General features: G+C 36.2%; 1 pseudogene; it reads left to right on the top strand.

Annotated features, from left to right (window-relative positions):
- Positions 1-570: 570 nt before the first annotated feature.
- Positions 571-20,183, top strand: LOC104220608 (ABC transporter B family member 9-like; annotated as a pseudogene).
- The last annotated feature ends 1,176 nt before the right edge of the window (positions 20,184-21,359 follow it).

The raw sequence follows: 21,359 nt of genomic DNA, 5'->3' as shown, positions 1-21,359 counted from the left end.
CTAATTTATATACATTGACGGTGTAAATAAAAGTACGCATATATTACACTAGGTCGCTAAATTATACAGGTAGCATAAAAATACTTTTACATTATCAATATATAGACGTTAAACTCTTATTAGAATGATGCAACGGTTACAAAAAGAAAACATAAAATGGTTGTGATTATATACTCCCTTCTTCATCTCATTTTATGTGAACCTATTTGATTATGCACAAATTTAAAGAAAAAAAAAAAGTAAACTTAAACATGTCATGACATTTGTGTGAATATTAAAGGGTAAACGAAAAAGTTTAAAGTTTTTACATATAAAAATATGTCATTCATTTCGAACAGACTAAAAAGAAAATAGTGTCAAATAAACTGGAATGACGCAGTTTATTGGATAACAATCATTATTAGGTAGGCTTGTCTACATCACACCCTTTGGGTGCGGTCTTTCCCCGAACCCTACGTGAATACGGAATACTTTGTGCACCGAGCTGCCCCTTAACTATTGGGTGCTTATAAATGGACTTGTAAGCATATAAGTGGATTTCCTTCTTCTACAACACTTTCTCTACATTTATAAAGCTTTCAACTCAACTCATTTCATAAGGAAAACAAGAAGAAGAAAATTAGAATAAGTAGAAAACAATGGCAAAAGGAGGAGAGCCTTCATCTGCAAGGAGGAAAGAAGAAGAAGATGATCAGAAAATTCCATTTTATATGCTGTTTGCATTTGCAGACAGAACTGATGTAATCTTGATGTTGTTTGGAACTTTGGGTGCTATTGCATCTGGAATTTCAAAGCCATTAATGTCTCTTATTTTTGGTGATCTTGTTAACTCTTATGGGAAATCAAACCAATCTAACATTCTTGATCAAGTTTCTGGGGTAATATATATTCATCTTCCCTACTTCATCATATTATTATTTATTAGTACTATTATTAGTGTCGTCGTTATTATTATTATTGTTATTGTTATGTTATTGTGGAAGGAGAGTCTTGAGCAACGGTAAAGTTACCTCTGTATGACCTATGAGTCACGACAGAGGCGAAGCTACACTCTTATAAGGGTGGTCAGAAAACTACACTGTATAAAAAAAGGGAGTCCGGTGCACTAAGCTCCCGCTATGCGTGGGGTCCGGTGAAGGGCCACACCATAAGGATCTATTATACGAGTCTTACCCTGCATTTCTGAAAGAGGCTGTTTCTTACACTGTATATATAAATATGTAAAATATTGGATTTTAGAGGTATATAACATATATTGAACACTATTTGTCGGGAATTTTTTTTATTTCTTTCAATTTTGAACACCCTTGGAGAAATTTTTGGCTTCGCTACTGGGTCTGGGGTTCGAGTAGTGGAAGCAGCCACTAATGCTTGCATTAGGGTAGGCTATATACATCACATTCTTAAGATGCAACCCTTCGACGGTCCTTGCATGAATATGAGGTGTTTTGTGCACCGGATTATCCCTTTTTATTAATACATACCACCACATCAATTAATCACTTAAATCCAAATTTTTTTGGTTCAAAAGTAGATACTGGACACCGGATAGAAACAATTTCTTTTTTTGGATGATCATAACTATTTTTAATAATGGGGTGTAATATTTGGTTGATCAATTCAGATAGGAGTAAGAGCATCTAGAACTATTGAATCAAATAAAATTTTCCGTTCACTTGAAATAGTTTCTTTTTATTTTTATAATTTTATATTTCATTTAATTTATTCCTTTATTGTAAACTTTGAGAAAACTAAATGGCACAATACATAACTGGACTCTTAAACTTGACTTTTTTTGTCACTTGAACACATAAACATAGAGTTGTTCCTATCAGGCCCTTCAACTAAATCATATTTGTGCCAATTAGACACTTTGTAGTGACATAATTGAGTGTGTGGGGATGGAAGGACGCGTGAACACGAGAAAAAGGTTGTTGATTATTATTATATTCTAATATATTATTCCAATTAAAACTAACTTTTACCCTACATTCTATTTCTCTTCTTCTTCCCATGAACCCATCATTTTTCCTCACAACGTTTTTTTAAAAGAAAGTTTAGTGTATATAGATTTGACTATTCTCATGTGGCATGCTTGTTCTCTTTACACGACACTTGTAAGCTACACCAACTTAGATGAGGAATAGAGAGAATAACGTGATATTTCAGTGAAATCGAAATAAGAAGAAGTGAGATGGAGCTGAACGAAGGAAATTTTCAGCGGGCTTTTTAGGGCACTAAGCCGCCAGGGCCGACGGTCAGGTTTTCCATTTTGTAAATGAGTTTCAATTTGTTTTGGGGGTTAATTCTACAAGGTGAAATATTTTAAGGTGTTAGAGGCAATTGTAGTACACGCATTTAATTTTTATAAAACTTTTTTCAAATGGTCTACAAAGTGTCTCATTGGCATAGATATGATTCAGTTGAAGGGCCTGATAAGAACAATTCTATGTTTAAGTGTCCAACTGACAAAAAAAGCCAAGTTTAAAGGTAAGGGTGTATTGTGGGCCGGGCCCAGCCCGGGACCGCGGGCCAAACGGGCCGGTCTCAAATGGGCCGATCTCTAATGGTGCATAAGCCCGTAGCGGGACAGTCCAACCCAAATAGCCCGTGAGCCCAGGACCGTTAAGCCCGGGACCGGCAGGCTGGCCTGAGCCGGTTCAACCGGGCCTAACGGGCCCCAACGGCTATTTTTTTAAAAAATGACCAACGGTCAGATTTTTAAATCTAGCCGTTGGTCTTCAATTTCCAGCCGTTTGAGAGTTTAAAAAATAGTCATTTGGCCCCCAAACTTTTTATAATTACATTTTTCCCAATTCGCAACTATAAATACCCCGTCATTCTTTTATTTTTACTCATAAATTCATCAATCTCTCTCTAATTTTCTTCTATAATTGCTTACTTTATTATTGCAATTTCCTGAAAAATTGTGAAGTTGGTGAATTGAAGTATTCAAGTCTTCAACGATATTCAATTTTCAAGAAGTTGTTCGTCAATTCGGTAAAGTCGTTCCAACTCTTAAGTTTTAATATTATAGTTTTGTTTGTTTTATTTAGTATAATTATAATTAATATGAACTTTTCTTTGAAAAAAATATTTGGTGGTAACGGTAAGGGAAAATCTAAAATTGGTGAATCTAGTCGCCAAGCTACTACTCTTCCCCTCGCTCCCCGACCCAAACCTGTTACCCCTCCTTATCCACCTATTATTCTTGATAGTGATAACCCTTGTTTTTAATTTTTCGATAGTCAATTTTGCCATGATGTTGCTCCAGGTCAACAATTAAATGAAGAAGTTATGAATGCTTTTTATCCTAATCAAACTATCTTTGAAAATGATGAGGAAAATGATGATTTAGATGAAACACAACCGAATTTAGATGATATACCTACTAGTCCTGTTAATAACCCAACTGATGCCCCGCTTGACCCTTCTGTAGTAACCCCTACTTTTAATAGACAACCTTCTAAACGGCCGGAAACATCTTTTGTTTGACACTTTTTTACTCAACTAAGAGAACAAAATAAGGCTAAGTGTAAAACTTGTGGGTCTTTGTTGGTTCATAAATTTACTGGAGACCGTAGCGGTACGGGTAGTTTGACTAGACACATAAAGACACACCCTAGAGACAAAGCTAGATATTTTCAAATGAAAGCTGCGCAAGAGGGGACAAGTGTAGATACTACGGTTAACCCTAGTACAGGTTCAAATCTAGTTCAATCGGGAATTAACACAGTTACCGATGACATTTTATATTATAATCCAAATAAAGATCGTGAAGAATTGGCAAAAATGGTTACTGTTATGTGTTTACCTTATAGTTTTCCTTCTAACCCTCATTTTGTGTATTATATTAGAAGAGTTTTTAAACCTACTTATAAAGGATGGCCTCACGCAATCGTAAAGAGCGATATTTATAAATATAAACATATTTACTCATATAGATTGTCGCATTGCTATTATGATATTGGTAGAAGTGGTAATGACTGTGATTATCTAACTGTTACAAGTCATTGGATAAATGAGAAGTGGATAATGTAAAAGCGCATTATTGCTTATAGAATAATTAATTCACGCCACACAGGTAAGTTTATTGCTAACACAATTGCAGATATTTGTAGATATTTTTGCATTAGAGATAAAATTATGTCGGTTTCAATGGATAATTTTTCTAGTAACACTAACGCTATAGGCTTGCTTACAACTACACTAAATCCTGCATTTAGTAATATTTTTCATATTAGATGTATTTGTCATATTTATCATTTAATCGTCGGTGCTGGTATGAAAGTTTTAAATGTAGAAATTGAAAATGTTAAAATGACTCTTAATTGGATTTTTATTCAAACCGTAGAAGTAGACTTAAAGACTATTTTAAAAAATGTGATAAATTTGGCCTCAGAGAAAGAAAGGTTCCTAAACCTTGTCCGACTAGATGGAATTACATGTATGACAGTTTAGTTGTTGCATATGAATATAGGAACCCAATAAGCGCAATGTATAATGCTCGTGTAGGTGATGGTGATGATGATGATGATGAGCACCTTACAAATCAAGATTGGAGTAATGTTAAAATGTTTGTAGACTTTTTAGAACAATTTCATGTTGCTACAAATGAATTATCTGGCGAATATTATCCTACTATTTCTAACTGTTTAGTTTATATTGCAGCACTTGTAGATTTATTTACTCAATTTTCAAAGGGTGGAGTAATTTATCAAGAAGCTATTAATTCTATGAAAGCTAAGTTTAAAACATATTTTTTCCTATCCCCCTTATTTTTGGTGTTGCTACATTGTTAAATCCTACAATGAAATTAGGAGGTCCTCACTTTTGGTATTCAAAAATGTATAGCGCTTTATCACTTTCAGCTGAGAAATTTGCTACACTTGGAGATGCAAAAGCCTCAGTTAAAATGAATGCTCAAACAATTTATAATGCTTATCAACTTGCCTTAGATCATGCTAGACCAAATGTTCCAACTCCTACTTCATCTAGTTCGTAATCGTCTAAAAGAACTGCGGGCCTAAAAGCCCTTACTTCTTGGACGGAGTTCAGGGGTTCTCCAGGTGATGATTTTAGTGATAGTTCACAACTAAATGCGCTTCAAGTTTATTTGTCGCAGGGACTTGAATCAGAGAATCCCGATGGCTCCTTCGATGTTTTGGAATGGTGGAAGGACAAACAAAAAGACTATCCTGCTCTTTCAAGGATGACTCGAGATATTTTAAGTGTTCAAGCTTCAACAGTGGCATCGGAGAGCGCTTTCAGTCAAGCGAGACTTCAAATCGGTGATCATAGAGCATTTATGAGGGAGAGCTTGGAAAAATCAGTACTCTTCAGAGATTGGATCCGTTCGGAAAGAAAAAATTTTGGACTTGCAGAATCACAACCGGAGATACATGAAGCTTATGAAGAAATGCTAGCGGAATTTGCGCAGGATGCTGCTTCGCCCGAAAGCAGTGATGAACAAGCTTCTTTTCCACCACCACCAACGAAAATTCCTCCGGACCTTGAAGGATTTATGAGATTTGTTAGAGATAATACATAGACTAATATGTAACTTGTATTTTGACACATCTTCCTTAGTTTTTTTCCTTTTAATGATGGTATTAGTACCTTGTCGTGCTCATTCCATTAGGGGAGGAAGACTAAGAAAGATATTGCCATTCTTTGTTAATGTCGTAATAATAGAAATTATAAGACATTCCCTTGAGTATTTCTTTGCAATTTATATTGTGTTTAAATTTGATATAGTATATATATATATATATATATATATATATATATATATATATATATCTAATACATATAAACTATATTTATTTTATATATATATATATATATACGGCACTATATATATCTCTAATACATATAAACTATAATTATATATATACATATAAGGCACACAATACACTCTTATATATACATACTATATATATTTATATAGCTATAAATAAACAATTTATATTAGTATATACATATATAGTTTACAAGAAATTGTCATAGATAAAATAATAAAATAAAAAAAGCCCGGAACGAAAAAGCCCATTAGGCCCGTGGGCCCGCCCCATTTAGCCAAGGACCATGTGGGCTTAGGACCACCGTGAGCCGGTTCCACCCATTGGGATCGTGAAGACCGGAACCGTTTGGTCTGGGACCGCCAAAGCCCGGCCCGAGACCGTTTGGACCGGTCCGTTTGGCCCGTTTAGGCACGGGCCCAGCCCACAATACAGGCTTATTTAAGGGTCCAATTATATATTCTGCCAAACTAAATCAAATGCTATACGTAATATGCAGATATCCCTTAAGTTCGTCTACTTGGCCATTGGTTCAGGCATAGCTTCAGTATCCCTTAAGTTTCTTCGAATTTTTATATATTGATTTCTTTAATTATAATTTTTTTACAAGCTACATAATAATGTTATAAATTATGATTTTATTTTATATTTTTATAACATGCCAGGAAAAAACTGTAGTTCCGAAAAACTATTTGATTTTTCAATATGTCATATAGAATGAGGCAGAGGGGCCAAAAGAAAGAAAAAAATTAAAATCCACACTTAAACTATCTCAGCTACATGTAACAATTAAAACTAATCATGAGTTGATAACCTAAAAATATGATAAGCTATGTTGTGCGGACACTTCAAAATGCTGTTGCACTTGTGTCGGATCGTCCAAAAGTATACTGTTTTTGGATGATCCGAAATGCGTCCATTGACATTTTCGGAGAGTCCGAACAAGATAAGTAATCTAACGACTTGTCAATTTAAATTTAATCTTTTCGTAAAATTATGTATTGAATGCAATTCCACCAAAAAAAGAAAAAGGACAACCCGATGTACAAAGCATCCAGCTTTCATGCTCCGAAGAAAGGCCGCAACTCAAGGGGTGTGATGTAGGCAAATACTCTAATGCAAGCATTACTGGTTGTTTCCGCGGCTCCAACTCGTGACCTATAGGTCACACGGAGACAACTTACGAGAAATGCAACCTTACCAGAAACCATAGCATAAGGATATGTTTATTTTGATCCTGAATTATAACATTGGACATTAGTAATCCTCGATGTTCACAAAAGTTTGACATTTTTGGTCCAAGTAGATAATGCCCACTAACTGTTTGTTAGAAGTCCTAAGTTAGTTTAATTGAGGTTCTTTCTTCCCTTCCATTTTATGGGTAAAATTTGTTGATACCAAAAGTGGGATTGGAGTTATATGGAATATATGGTGAAATCACATATTAAGATTGTAAATATTTGAAACATACTACCCATGCATAAAGAAAAAGAGAAGCTATCTTTTTGGAATCAAAATGCTTGCGGTTTTGCAGTTTCCACCAACAAATGTTCAAGATTTACAAGCATGAAAGGATTATTGATGTTCAAGGTTATATATTAGGGATCAAAATAAACCTACCTCATTACTTTAAAGCTATGTTGTACGGATCCTCCAAAAATGCCGTCCACACCTGTGTCGACTCCTCCAAAAATGCATATGTTTTGGAGGTTTCGACATGCACCCAGCAACATTTTTGAACGATCAATAACATAGTTTTAAGGACTATTTAAGTTTTTTTCCTCCTATCGGTTGAATCAGACATGCTTTTGATTATTATATTGATTAGATGGAGAGGAAGATGTATGAGATGTGAAGTCAATTAGATAAAATAAGCGCAAGAAGAAGAAGATGTAGCACGCCAATTTGATGAACATGCCATGTTTAATGTTTTAACTCTTGATGTTTATTTAAACATTTCAGAGATAGCATGTTGGGTGGTAACTGGAGAAAGGCAAGCAACTCGAATAAAATGCTTATACTTGAAAACAATCCTAAGACAAGATATTGGATTCTTTGATACTCAATCGGCAACAGGGGAATTTATTGAAAGAATGTCGGGAGACACTATTCTAGTTCAAGAAGCCATGGGCGACAAGGTTAGTTCTAACTCTCTGGTAACTATAATTTTAGTGCATTTACTAAATCACAACTGTCTCTTATTACGCCCTGTGTCCTGTTTTATATGACACTATTATTGTTTTGTGGAGTTAAATCCTTTAACCATATTTTCCGAGCATTTTCAAAATATATTCAGATATAAAATATGTTAATTATAACACTTCTATATGGTTTCTAAATATGTAATTTTGTTTCAAAATATATTATGGAATTATTCACACACTGAAAATTAGTTGGGAGGATCCTTGTACTTTAAAACCTGTAATTCTTGTTAAAACGAGTGGGTGAACTGTAAGTCGTGGAGATTGGGGGGGGGGGGGAGCAACCTTAAAGAAATTCAAAAACAAACTCCCCCCCCCCCCAGCCGATGCCTTAGTCTCAAGTTAGCTGAGGTCGGCCATATGGATCCTCAACATCTGGATTTGAGACAACCAGTACATGCATGCTCATACATGGGGAGTTACTCTTGCATTTTTGTTTTATTCATTCGTAAAGACGTTGTGCTTTTGAAATAAGGTTCTTATAGCTTGAATGTGTTAGGTTGCGAATTTCATTATGAACATCTCAACTTTCATTGGAGGATTTGTGGTCGCATTTATCAAAGGATGGCTCCTCACTCTTGTTTTACTCACATCCATTCCTGCAACCGCCATTAGCTTTGGATGTGTGGCATTAGTCTTGTCCAAAATGTCAGGGAGTGGACAAGTTGCTTATGCAGATGCAGGAAAAGTAGTTGAACAAACAGTGGGAGGAATTCGAACGGTAAGAATTTACTTTTAAATACATTGAATTATATATGTGCTTATGATCCTTCTAGTTTATTTAACCAATCTTCCATTTCCTAGGTTGCTTCTTTCACAGGAGAGAAGTTGGCAATAGAAGATTATAACAGTAAGCTGGAAAGTGCTTATAGTGCTACTGTCAAACAAGCGTTGGCTTCGGGACTTGGACTTGGCACAATACTAACGCTTATCTTCTTTAGTTATGGACTTGCCATAAGGTATGGAGCCAAATTGATCATAGAGAAAGATTACAAAGGTGGCGACATCATAAGTGTAATTTTCGCAGTTATGTTAGGTGGAAGGTAAGAATAAAATGAGTGGCTTTATTTAATCCATTTGATGTTGTCATTGTGATTTAGGGCAGCCCGGTGCATAAGGCATCCCGCGTTCACGCAGGGTTCGGAGAAGGTCCGCACTTTAAGGGGTGTGATGTAGACAGCCTAACCTAATGCAAGCATTAGTGGCTACTTCCACGGCTCAAACCCTTACCATTGCTCCAAGGCTCCCTTTTGTTTTTGTGATTTAGTTATTGAATTACAATGATCCTTTTCTATGTTTCATTCACTACGTCAAGCATCTCCAAGTTTGAATGCATTTTCAGCAGGGCAGGCTGCAGCATACAAGATATTCGAGACAATTAAACGTAAACCAAAAATTGATCCATATGATCCTAGAGGGATTCAATTAGAAGATATTATAGGGGAAATTGAGCTTAAAGATGTGTATTTTAAGTATCCAGCAAGACCGGATGTGCAAATATTTTCTGGATTGTCGTTATACATTCCAAGTGGTAAAACAGCAGCCTTAGTTGGGCAAAGTGGAAGTGGAAAATCAACTGTTATTAGTCTGCTAGAGAGATTCTATGACCCCGAAGCTGGTGAAATACTTATAGACGGAGTTGATATTAAGAAATTTCAACTCAAGTGGTTGAGACAACAAATGGGGCTAGTAAGTCAAGAGCCTGTGTTATTTGCGACTACTATACGGGAAAATATAATATATGGGAAAGAAAATGCTAGTGAAGAGGAGATCAGGAATGCAATCCATCTCGCCAATGCAGCTAAATTTATTGACAAGCTTCCGAAGGTTGGAGCAACTTTTTTTATTAGTATTATATGTTGGAAATAAACCCCGTAAAAATAGTATTCACGGTATTAGTGATAAACGCAGAACACTAAGTTATGGTTAAATCAGTAAGAATAGAAATGCAGCAATAATGACACCAAGATTTTTACGTGGAAACCCTTCTGAATAAGGGAAAAAACCACGGCCAAGAAGAGCAAGTGATATCACTATAGCGAGGAATTTTACACTGTGTAGTAACGAGTAAAAATACTCCTAAGACCACTACACCCTCAAAAGAAATAAACACTCTTTTGCTTTTTCCACTTCACTATAATATCTCTCACACTCTATTTTTCTTCACAAACTATTTTCTTATAGTTTATGGAATATCTTGCTCTCTCTTTTCTCTCTTTGTTGGTATGTAGAAATGAGAGTTAAAGCTCTCCTTTTATAGCCAAAACTTCACTCTCTAAAGCCTACAATATTTGACAATTTGCACACCCTTTTCACAATTTTAACAAGGTTGGCTACCAAACCAAACCAAGTCAATAAAATTGGTTACCAAATCATATCAATTCAACAAGGTTGACTACCAAACCAAACCAAGTCAACAAAATTTGCTACCAAATCATTTGAATGAGATGGACACCATATCATTATAAACACTTGAACTTCCTTTTAATTTCTTCGTCTCTAAATTAACATTGTGCACATATATTTGTAGGGCTTGGACACGATGGTTGGTGGGCATGGTACTCAGATATCTGGTGACAAAAGCAAAGAATCGCCATCGCGAGGGCCATTTTGAAAGATCCAAGAATTCTTCTACTTGACGAAGCGACTAGTGCATTGGATGTGGAATCAGAACGAATTGTACAAGATGCTCTCTAAGTAATATAATGATAAATAAGACGACTGTGGTTGTTGCCCAGACTGTTGCGGAAGTCAAATGTATATAGTGTAAATAAGTCACAACTATTATACCAAAAATTATGACAACCACCAAATAATAACTAAGACAATAAAACAACAATAAAGGGAATACCAGAATTTACGAGGTTCGGCTAATTTTGCCTACTCCTCGGACACAACCAATATTTTATTTCACTCCAAAAATACCAGTGAAATAATACTAAAGAGAGAAGATACAAATGCCTTAAACAAATGAGAAAGCAAATGAGAGTTGTGTTTAAATCCTAAACATTAAGCCTTCTTTTATAGGGGGGAAATCCCCCCAACTCTTCATTTCCCACCGATGTGGGACAAACATTTCTGCCAAACTTTAACAAATCTCCACCTTGACAAAATTCCACATCTTCAATTTTCTCTCAATAACAAATTTTGATTGTGTCTTCATCTTCAATCTTCAGTTTTCAATAATGTTGATCAAATCCAAACAATATTGAAACTTGACCGCAGTCACCACCTTTGTCAGCATATCAGCAGGATTCTCCGTAGTATGAATTTTCTTCACCGTGACTCCACCTTCTTCTATGATTTCTCTACGAAATGATACTGAACATCAATGTGCTTCGTCCTTGCATGATAAACTTGGTTCTTCGCTAATTGAATAGCACTTTGACTATCACAAAAAATTGTGATACCTTTTTATTCAACACCAAGCTCCTTTAGCAATCCTTGAAGCCAAATTGCCTCTTTCACAGCCTCTGTAATAGCCATGTACTCTGCCTCTGTTGTAGACAAAGCAACTGTTGACTGCAAAGTAGACTTCCAACTAACTGGTGCCTTTGCAAAAGTAAACACATAACCAGTAGTTGATCTTCGTTTGTCCAGATCACCCGCAAAATCTGAGTCACAATATCCAACTACAGACTGATTGTCTTCCTGCTCAAAAACTAACCCGACATCTACAGTATTATGAATATACCGTAGAATCCACTTCACAGCTTGCCAATGCTCCTTCCCTGGATTGTGCATATATCTGCTAATAACTCCAACAGCTTGTGAAATGTCAGGCCTTGTGCAAACCATTGCATACATCAAGCTACCAACAACATTTGCGTATGGTACCTTTGACATATACTCTCGTTCAGCTTCATCCATTGGCGACATAGTAGTACTTAGCTTAAAATGGGAAGCAAGTGGAGTACTAACTGGCTTAGTCTTGTCATCTATGCCAAAACGTTGAAGTACTCTCTTCAAATATTCCTTTTGAGATAAACAGAGTTTCTTTGAACGTCTATCTCTAATTATCTCCATGCCAAGAATTTTCTTTGCCTCACCCAAATCCTTCATCTCGAACTCCTTCTTCAGTTGAATCTTCAACTTATCAATTTCTTCCGAATTCTTGGAAGCTATCAACATATCATCAACATATAGGAGAAGATATACAAAGGAACCATCTTTAAGCTTGTGCAAATACACACAATGATCGTATTTGCTTCTCTTGTACCCTTGCCGCAACATAAACTCGTCAAATCGCTTGTACCATTGTCTAGAAGATTGTTTCAATCCGTACAACGATTTTTCAAGTTTGCACACCATATTTTCTTTTCCAGCAACTTTGAATCCTTCTGGCTGAGTCATGTAGATTTCCTCCTCCAAGTTTCCATGTAAAAACGCAGTTTTTACATCCATCTGAACTAGTTCCAAATCCAATTGTGCTACCAAAGCCAACATAATTCTAATGGAGGAATGTTTTACAACTGGAGAAAACACTTCATTGTAATCAATTCCCTCCTTTTGAGCATATCCTTTGGCCACCAATCTTGCTTTGTAGCGAACATCTACTTGGTTAGGAAATCCTTCCTTCTTTGCAAATACCCATTTGCACCCAATTGCTTTCTTTCCCTTCGGGAGATTGGCCAATCTCCATGTATGATTCTGATGAAGGGACTGTATTTCATCATTCATGGCAATCCTCCACTTATCTTCTTCTGAACTTTGGACAGCATCTTTATAAGTGGTAGGAACATCATCAGCTACAATTGAGGTTGCACAAGCAACTGTCTCTATGAGACGAACAGGTTTCGTTATTGTTCTTTTTGGCCTGCTGGTTGCTATTGATTCAAGTTGTTGTTGAGGTTCCTGAGTTGGAATCTCCTCTACTGGCTCTCCTTCCAGAGGGTAATCTTCATTTGTTTCCTCCTCTGCTTCTTGTGTAGGAAAAATAAATTTTCCCTCAAACTCCACCTGCTTAGAAGCACCTTTATTTTGTTTGGTATCTTCTGTTACCTTATTTACCATAGCAGATTCATCAAAGGTAACATCCCTGCTGAATATTACTTTCTTTGTCATAGGACACCATAAGCGATATCCTTTGACTCCAGAAGTAATTCCCATAAAAATAGCCTTCTTTGCCCTTGGATCCAATTTTGACTCCGTCACATGATAATATGCAGTTGAGCCAAACACGTGCAAAGAGTTATAATCTACAGCAGGTTTTCCGTACCATTTTTCAAATGGTGTTTTGCCATCAATAGCAGCAGATGGTAGACGATTAATGAGGTGACATGCATATGTAATTGCCTCAGCCCAAAATTCTTTGCCCAAGCCAGCATTGGACAACATACACCGTACCTTCTCCAGCAAGGTCCGGTTCATACGTTCTGCCACTCCATTCTGTTGTGGTGTATGTCTAACAGTGAAGTGTCGGACGATGCCATCATTTTCACAGACCTTATTGAAATGATCATTTTTGTATTCACCTCCATTGTCTGTGCGAATACACTTGATCCTCCTGCCTGTTTGATTCTCCACCATCGTCTTCCATTTGAGAAAAATTCCCAGCACTTCATCTTTGTTTTTCATTGTATACACCCACACTCTTCGAGAAAAATCATCAACAAAGGTTACAAAATAGTGCTTCCCACCCAATGAAGGTGTTTTGGAAGGACCCCAAACATCAGAGTGTACATAATCCAAAATGCCTTTAGTATTATGGATCGCTGTACCAAATTTAACCCTTGTCTGTTTCCCTTTGACACAATGCTCACAAAACTCCAAGTTGCAAGCCTTGACTCCTTTTAACAATCCTTGATCTGATAGAGTTTTCAAGGATTTTCCTCCAGCATGTCCCAAGCGCATGTGCCATAGCTTGGTTGCTTCTGCCTCTTTGTCGTCACTGGATGTCACTGTCGCTGTCCCAATAACTGTACTGCCACAATAGCGGTACATATTATTATTCTTCCGATTAGCCTTCATTACCACTAGTGCACCGGAACATACTCTCATCACTCCATTTTCTGCAATGATTTTAAACCCTTTTGATTCCAGGTCTCCCACAGAGATGAGATTATTCTTCAAATCCGGTACATATCGAACATCTGTTAATGTTCTGATCATTCCATCATGGTTCCTTAATCGTATTGAACCAATCCCATATGAGGTAAGAAGGTTGTTATCCGCTGTATGAATAATTCCATATTCTCCTTCTTGAAAATCCACGAACCAGTCCCTGTTGGGACACATATGATAGCTACAAGCCGAGTCCATCAACCATATGTCTGATGATGTTGATGACTCTGTTGTAACTAATGAGAAGTCTGAATCATCACAATCAGCTACATTTGAATCCATAATGGCCTTTCCATTGTTATGTTTGGCCTTATTCTTCAACTTCGGACAGTCTTTCTTCCAGTGCCCTTTTTCTCGACAAAAGGCACATTCATCTTTGCTGGGTCTGGATCTTGACTTGGATCTTCCCTTCTTTGTCCTCGTTTGATTTTGAGGACGACCCCTCACAAATAGTGCTTCTCCTTCTCCGCCCTTCTGTTTTTCTCGCTTTCTTTGTTCATAGCTGTACAAAGCCGAACAAACTTCTCTGAGAGAAATTTCGTCATTTCCATGGAGTAGAGTAGTTTCAAGGTGCTCGTACTCATCAGGAAGTGACGCCAACAACATTAAGGCCAAGTCACCATCATCATAAGTTGTATCCATATTTTGCAAATCTGTGACCAACTTATTGAAACTGGTGATATGTTCATTCATCGTGGTACCAGGAACATAGGTGAAGTGAAACAGTCTCTTCTTCATGTACAATTTATTTTGACTGTTTTTCTTCAAAAATTTATCCTCCAGTGCTTTCCATAATTTACTTGCAGAAGTTTCCTTTGTGTATGGATATTTCTGCTCTCTAGCAAGGTAGGATCGAATGGTACCGCAAGCAACACGGTTGATAATTCTCCAATCTTCTTCTCCAATAACATCTGGTTTCTTTTCTTCAATGGCCAGATCTAGCCCTTGTTGAAAAAGGACATCTAGAACCTCGCCTTGCCACATCCCAAAATGTCCGGACCCGTCAAATATTTCTACCGCAAATTTCGCATTTGACACAATTCTTGTCATAAGCGAAGATGCCAATGATGACGTATTGTTGACACTTGATGTAGATTCTTCTTGTTTATTGTCTCTCATCTTTGACACAAATATTATTTAATAGCTGACGACACAAATCAAGATTATTTCCTTTCTGGTGTGGAAGATCAGACTAAGCTGCAACCACAGAGCATACTCAGACAGAACCTTGACTCAGTTACCAAGATAAATCTTTTCTGATGTGGAAGATCAGACTATGCTGCAACCACAGAGCATACTTAGACAGTACCTTGGCTCTGATACCAATTGTTGCGGAAGTCAAATGTATATAGTGTGAATAAGTCACAACTACTATACCAAAAATTATGACAGCCACCAAATAATAAATAAGACAATAAAGCAACAATAAAAGGAACACCAGAATTTACGAGGTTCGGCTAATTTTGCCTACTCCTAGGACACAACCAATATTTTATTTCACTCCAAAAATACAAGTGAAATAATACTAAAGAGAGAAGATACAAATGCCTTAAACAGATGAGAAGGCAAATGATAGGTGTGTTTAAATCCTAAACATTAAGCCTTCTTTTATAGGGGAGAAATCCCCCCAACTCTTCATTTCCCACCAATGTGGGACAAACATTTCTGCCAAACTTTAACACTGACAACCATTAGAAATGCTGATCTCATTGCAATTGTGCATCTTGGGAAATTGGTTGAACAAGGTAATACATGTACTACTCTCCTCGTTCTAATATTGTTGTTGGACTAATGAGTATCAGACCTAAATTAGAGGTCGTTGGCGCCTGTATCTTTGTTTGGTTTCCGAATGACAAGTGTTTATACCCTTTTGATATTACTTCCAGGAACTCATGATGAGTTGATCAAAGATCCTGAAGGAGCATATTCTCAACTTGTTCAAATGCAGCAAAAGACTAAGCACGTCGAAAACACCAAAGGAAATGAAATTGAGGAATTGAACCCACAAAAATGTTTGAGTTATTCGAAGAATGTTTCTGGTCGGAGTAGGAGATTCTCTCTTTCAGGTCGGAAGTCTGCGAGCAAAGGATCAAGCAGTAAATTTTCCTTTGCATATGACTTGGGAGTTTCTGGTGTCGTTGATTTCCATGAAAGTATCCGAAGGGAAGATGGAGCTGGAACCACTGAGTATATTGTAGATACTAAGAAAAGAGACTCAACTAAAAAGCTAATGTCACTCGCATACCTAAATAAGCCTGAACTTCCCATAAATCTAGTGGGAACCGTAGCTGCTGCTATAAATGGTATGGTTTTCCCCGTATTCGGTTTTCTGGTATCAACAATTATCAAAATCTTTTACGAATCTCACCATGAACTTCAAAAGGATTCTCGATTTTGGGCTCTAATGTTTGTGGTTATTGGAATTGATGTCATGATTGTTTCACCTATGCAAAATTATGCATTTGGAGTTGCTGGTGCAAAACTGATCCAACGAATACGTTCCATGACGTTCTCTAAGAATGGGATCGGGTTGCACGCCTGCAACAAGATGAAACTGAAAGTGAAAGTTGTCTTATTTCTCCTTATCCGTGTTAGAAGTTAAATTGTGGTGTACCAAGAAATTAGTTGGTTTGACGACCCTGCAAACTCATGGTAAATTTTCAAGTCGATGATGTTTTAATGTTTTCTAAACCTCGCCAAATTTCTTGACTCTGAATTTTATTGTATACAGTGGTGCTATAGGTGCAAGACTATCTAGTGATGCTTCAACTATCCGGAATATGGTGGGAGATGCATTAGCAACATTAGTTCAAAATATTTCCACTATTGTACTATGTTGCGCGGACTCTCCAAAATGATGCCGCACCCGTGTCGGATCCTCCAAAAATACATTATTTTTGGAGGATCCGACACACACCCAGCAACATTTTCGAAGAGTCCGAGCAACATAGCTATTGTAACTGTTTTAGTGATAGCTCTGATCGCGAATTGGATTCTTGCACTTATAACCATTGCTATAATGCCTCTTCTGGCTTTGCAAGGATATATACAGATCAAACTTTTGCAAGAGTCAAATAATGAAGCCAAGGTATTATATTCCTTAATGAACTAACCTTTTTCCCAATTATATTTTGAATCTAACTTATATACACTAAAAAGTGTAACTTAATTTTTTCGCTGCTACTGCAATTTAACCTGTTGTAATAGGTTGCCTGCCTTATTTTTTAGATAAATAGTTTCACGTATTATGGACATTACCAGTAGTTATATTTTAGGTCACTTGACAGTGTTAAAGAGCGCCAGGGTCTATGGAAATAACCTCTCTACTTTTATAAGGTAGGGGTAAGGTCTGCGTACACACTACCCTCCCCAGACTCCACTTATGAGATTACACTGGGTCTGTTGTTGTTGTTGTCGTCGTTGACAGTGTTAAAGAATTTGAGTGTTCATAAAAGTTACTCTTAAATTTTAAAAAGCACGTTTGATCAGCGAATGTGAGTGCGTTATTGTGTGTTTGCCAGGTAATGAATGAAGAAGCAAGTCAAGTTGCAAATGACGCTATTGGGAGCATTAGAACTGTTGCATCATTTTGTGCAGAAGACAAAGTGATGGAAATGTATCAAAAGAAATCAGAAGCTCCTTTGAAACGAGGAGTGATTTCGTGCTGTACTGCCTTTATGCGTTAGCATTCTACCTTGGAGTCGTTCTTGTGAAGCATGACAAAGCGAAATTCTCAGAAGTTTTTAAGGTACATATCTATAACTTTTTGAGTTTAAGTCGTATATACTGACAGTGCAAAGAACTTTTATAATATCAGTGCAAATTAATCGGTTATAACATGTTATTACTCTATTCACCACGTTATTATATCAAGTTGATACGGAGAATTACCTGTTATTGTAGCTCAACTTAATCTGATAGTGTAAAAATTCTTTATACCGTCAGCGCACACAACATAAACTCAAATTTGTTTGTGCAACTAGCATTAGAGTTCCCTAAACGACTTCCTTTTGCAGGTCTTTTTTGCTTTAACGATGGCATCGATTGGGCTTTCTGTTCTTAGCAACCTTCCCTCTGATCTGAGTAAATTTTAAAGATTTAAGTTACATACACTGACATATAAAAATTCTGTAAGTGAATTTTAACATGTGATATCAGGTTATATCTCGACGGAGTTGAAATTAGGAAGTTCAATTTAAGATGGCTGAGGCAACAAATGGGATTGGTAGGCCAAGAGCCAATACTATTCAATGAAACAATTAGTTCTAATATTGCTTATGGTAGAGAAGGAGAAGTGACTGAGGAAGAAATCATTTCAGTAGCAAAGTCTGTTGGAATATATATCACAGCGGAAGCAATAGCAGAATCTTATTCACGTGTAATCTAAACAACTAGTACGTATGGAGATTTTAGGATTACTTTTTGAAGCGTAAACACAACAAATCTATGTCGTTCTCCAGTTCCTCATTTGATACCACACACCAGCAGATTTCCACAGTCTTCTACTGTGTTACCCAAACAATAACTGACAATAGAGAATTCTGGGTGGGCAAAATTCTAGTAGAAACCACAGTCAGAATCATGTATCAAACGTCCAACCCTTATATCCATATATATAGTTGCGTTTTTAGGTCAAAACCGTTTTCAAAACCTGTTAGGTTTCCTTCTCCCACTAAGGGACGGTTTCCATGTTTTCTTTCCCACTAAGTAACAGTTTCCACTATTTTCTATTATTTAGGCACAATAGGGACCACAAAATTTAATTAACAAGGCTTCCTATTATGATATTAATTTCGAAATTCTGAAATTAATTTCCATCATAATAAATTACGAATTATTCCACTAAAAATTCGTAATTGCACTCCTTAGTTCAATTTCGAAATTCTTCCATAAAACCTTATTTAACTCCCCATGTTAAGATTCAGATACTAATCAATCAAATTAAATTACTGACTATTTAATTTATTGATTACTTCCTTTAGACTTACACTTAACTTATTTCATGTGTCGGATACAAAATCCACCGGCCGGGTTTACACATGAAAACTTATAAGCTTTCATAAAGGAGTATCATCAATCTCAAAATCGAGACATGGACTCCATCAACTAATTATTACTTCGCCAATGTATATCATTGTTATCCAATTTACCAGGCTTATTGACTCGCAAAAGAATCTCGCCTTTCAATAAATCAAAACAACAAGTGACATACACAGCTAATAATAATTATATCAGGATTAAGAGTATAAGTACATTAAATGGACTAGAGAAATTATTTTATAAAGTCAGTATAAAATACTCATCTCTACTTGATCCGTTCAATACATACAAAATGTACTAGCACAAGAAGTTGGAATTAAACCATTCCCATAATCAAGATAAATTATATTTAATCTTGTGCTACAATCATTCCGATGATTTGTCCAATTCCATCATTAGATTGTGAACATTAACTTTTATGTCTTACAAGAACCGATGATTTAATCTTCCGTGTATAAGCTAAACTCTATACACTAAATCATCTACTATGTAAGCAATGGACGCACAAACCAACACATGATCTATTTAAAATGAAACTTTATTGAATTTAAACAAGTAAATAAATAATTGTTCATAAAGAATACTATAACAATACGCATGACTTATAGTATATTCTAACAAAGTCATCAAATGCACATAACTTCATATCTTCATTGCCAAATGGTTATAAAACAACAGTTGGAGAAAGAGGGGTTCAATTATCTGGTGGACAAAAGCAAAGAATCGCCATCGCGAGGGCCATATTGAAGGATCCGAAAATACTTCTACTTGATGAGGCGACTAGCGCGCTTGATACAGAATCAGAGCGTATAGTACAAGAAGCGTTAGATCGAGTGATGGTGAATCGAACAGCTGTCGTCGTTGCACATCGACTAACGACGGTTAAAATTGCAGATGTTATTGCAACAACAAACAACAACAACAACAACAACAACCCAGTGTAATCCCACAAGTGGAGTCTGGGGAAAATGGTGTTAAAAATGGTGTTGTTGCTGAAAAGGGAACACATGATATGCTCATGAACAATCCTCAAGGGGTATATGCATCTTTGGTTGCACTTCAGACAGGAGCAACTTAATTTAATATTTTAGCTTTAAGCATGAAAGAAGATTCTTGTATTTGTTTGTTATTATCCTAGAATTTTGTAATATGGAAATGTTTACATATACATTTTGCAGATTGTATAGTGAAATAAGTCATTGTTTACAATGAAATGGACTTAGCCAGGGGTTAAGCTTGAGAAAGTTCTTATACTTTGGTCCATACATTTCACTACTAGAATTTCACATTTTAAAGTTCCAAATCTATAACAATGTCATGGATTCCAAAAATTAACTATTTTTGTGGCTATCCTTCAATTACAAGTCCAGAAATGGGAGAAATTCAAAAATAGCCAGTATATTATACTGGAGTTCCAACATAAGTATGGTTGAACTCCAGCATATTATACTGGAGTTCCAGGATAAGTATGCTGGAACTCCAGCATAATATGATGGAGTTCCAGCATAAGTACACTAGAACTCTAGCATAATATACTGGAGTTCCAACAAGTATAATTGTCCAGTATAATATACTGGAATTTGGAGCATCGGTGCTCCAGTCTCCAGTATATTATACTGGAGTCAGCAAAGTATAGCGGTCTCGCATAATATGCTGCAGTTCATACACAGGTGCACCGAACTCCAGTATATTATACTGGACCGGTCTCTGTTGCAGCAAGATAGTGGCTATTTTTCATTGACTTTGTAAACGTTGACTATTTTTGAATGACCAATCCGAAAACAGGCTATACCGTGCTATTTTTACCCAGAAAATGACTATTTTTGAACTTTAACCACTGATATTCCACCGCCTTGAAAAAAGATTATTTTAAGTTTAGTCCAAACTTAAGAGACTATTTTTCGATGACTTTTGAGTCGGTAGCATTTTTCTATTGCAAGTCCAGAAATGGATATTTTTGAAATTTAGTCACTAATATTCCACCGTCTCGGATATTACATTATTTTAAGGTTACGGTCCAAAATTAAGGGACTATTTTTTTAATAATTTTTGAATATATGATTTTTTTAATTATAAATCCAAACAATAGATATTTTTAAAATTTAGCCACTTATATTCCACCTTCTCGGATAAAGATTATTTTAAGTTACAGTCCAAACTTAACGGACAATTTTTAATGACTTTTGAGTATGTGGCTATTTTTCAATTACAAATCCAAAAATGGCTATTTTTGAACGTTAGCCACTAATATTCC

This window comes from Nicotiana sylvestris, chromosome 9 (genome assembly GCF_000393655.2).
Source record: "Nicotiana sylvestris chromosome 9, ASM39365v2, whole genome shotgun sequence".
NCBI classification, from domain to species: Eukaryota; Viridiplantae; Streptophyta; class Magnoliopsida; order Solanales; family Solanaceae; genus Nicotiana; species Nicotiana sylvestris.
Note: the sequence above shows the minus strand (reverse complement) of the source record. Positions and strands in the feature narration are given on the sequence as shown.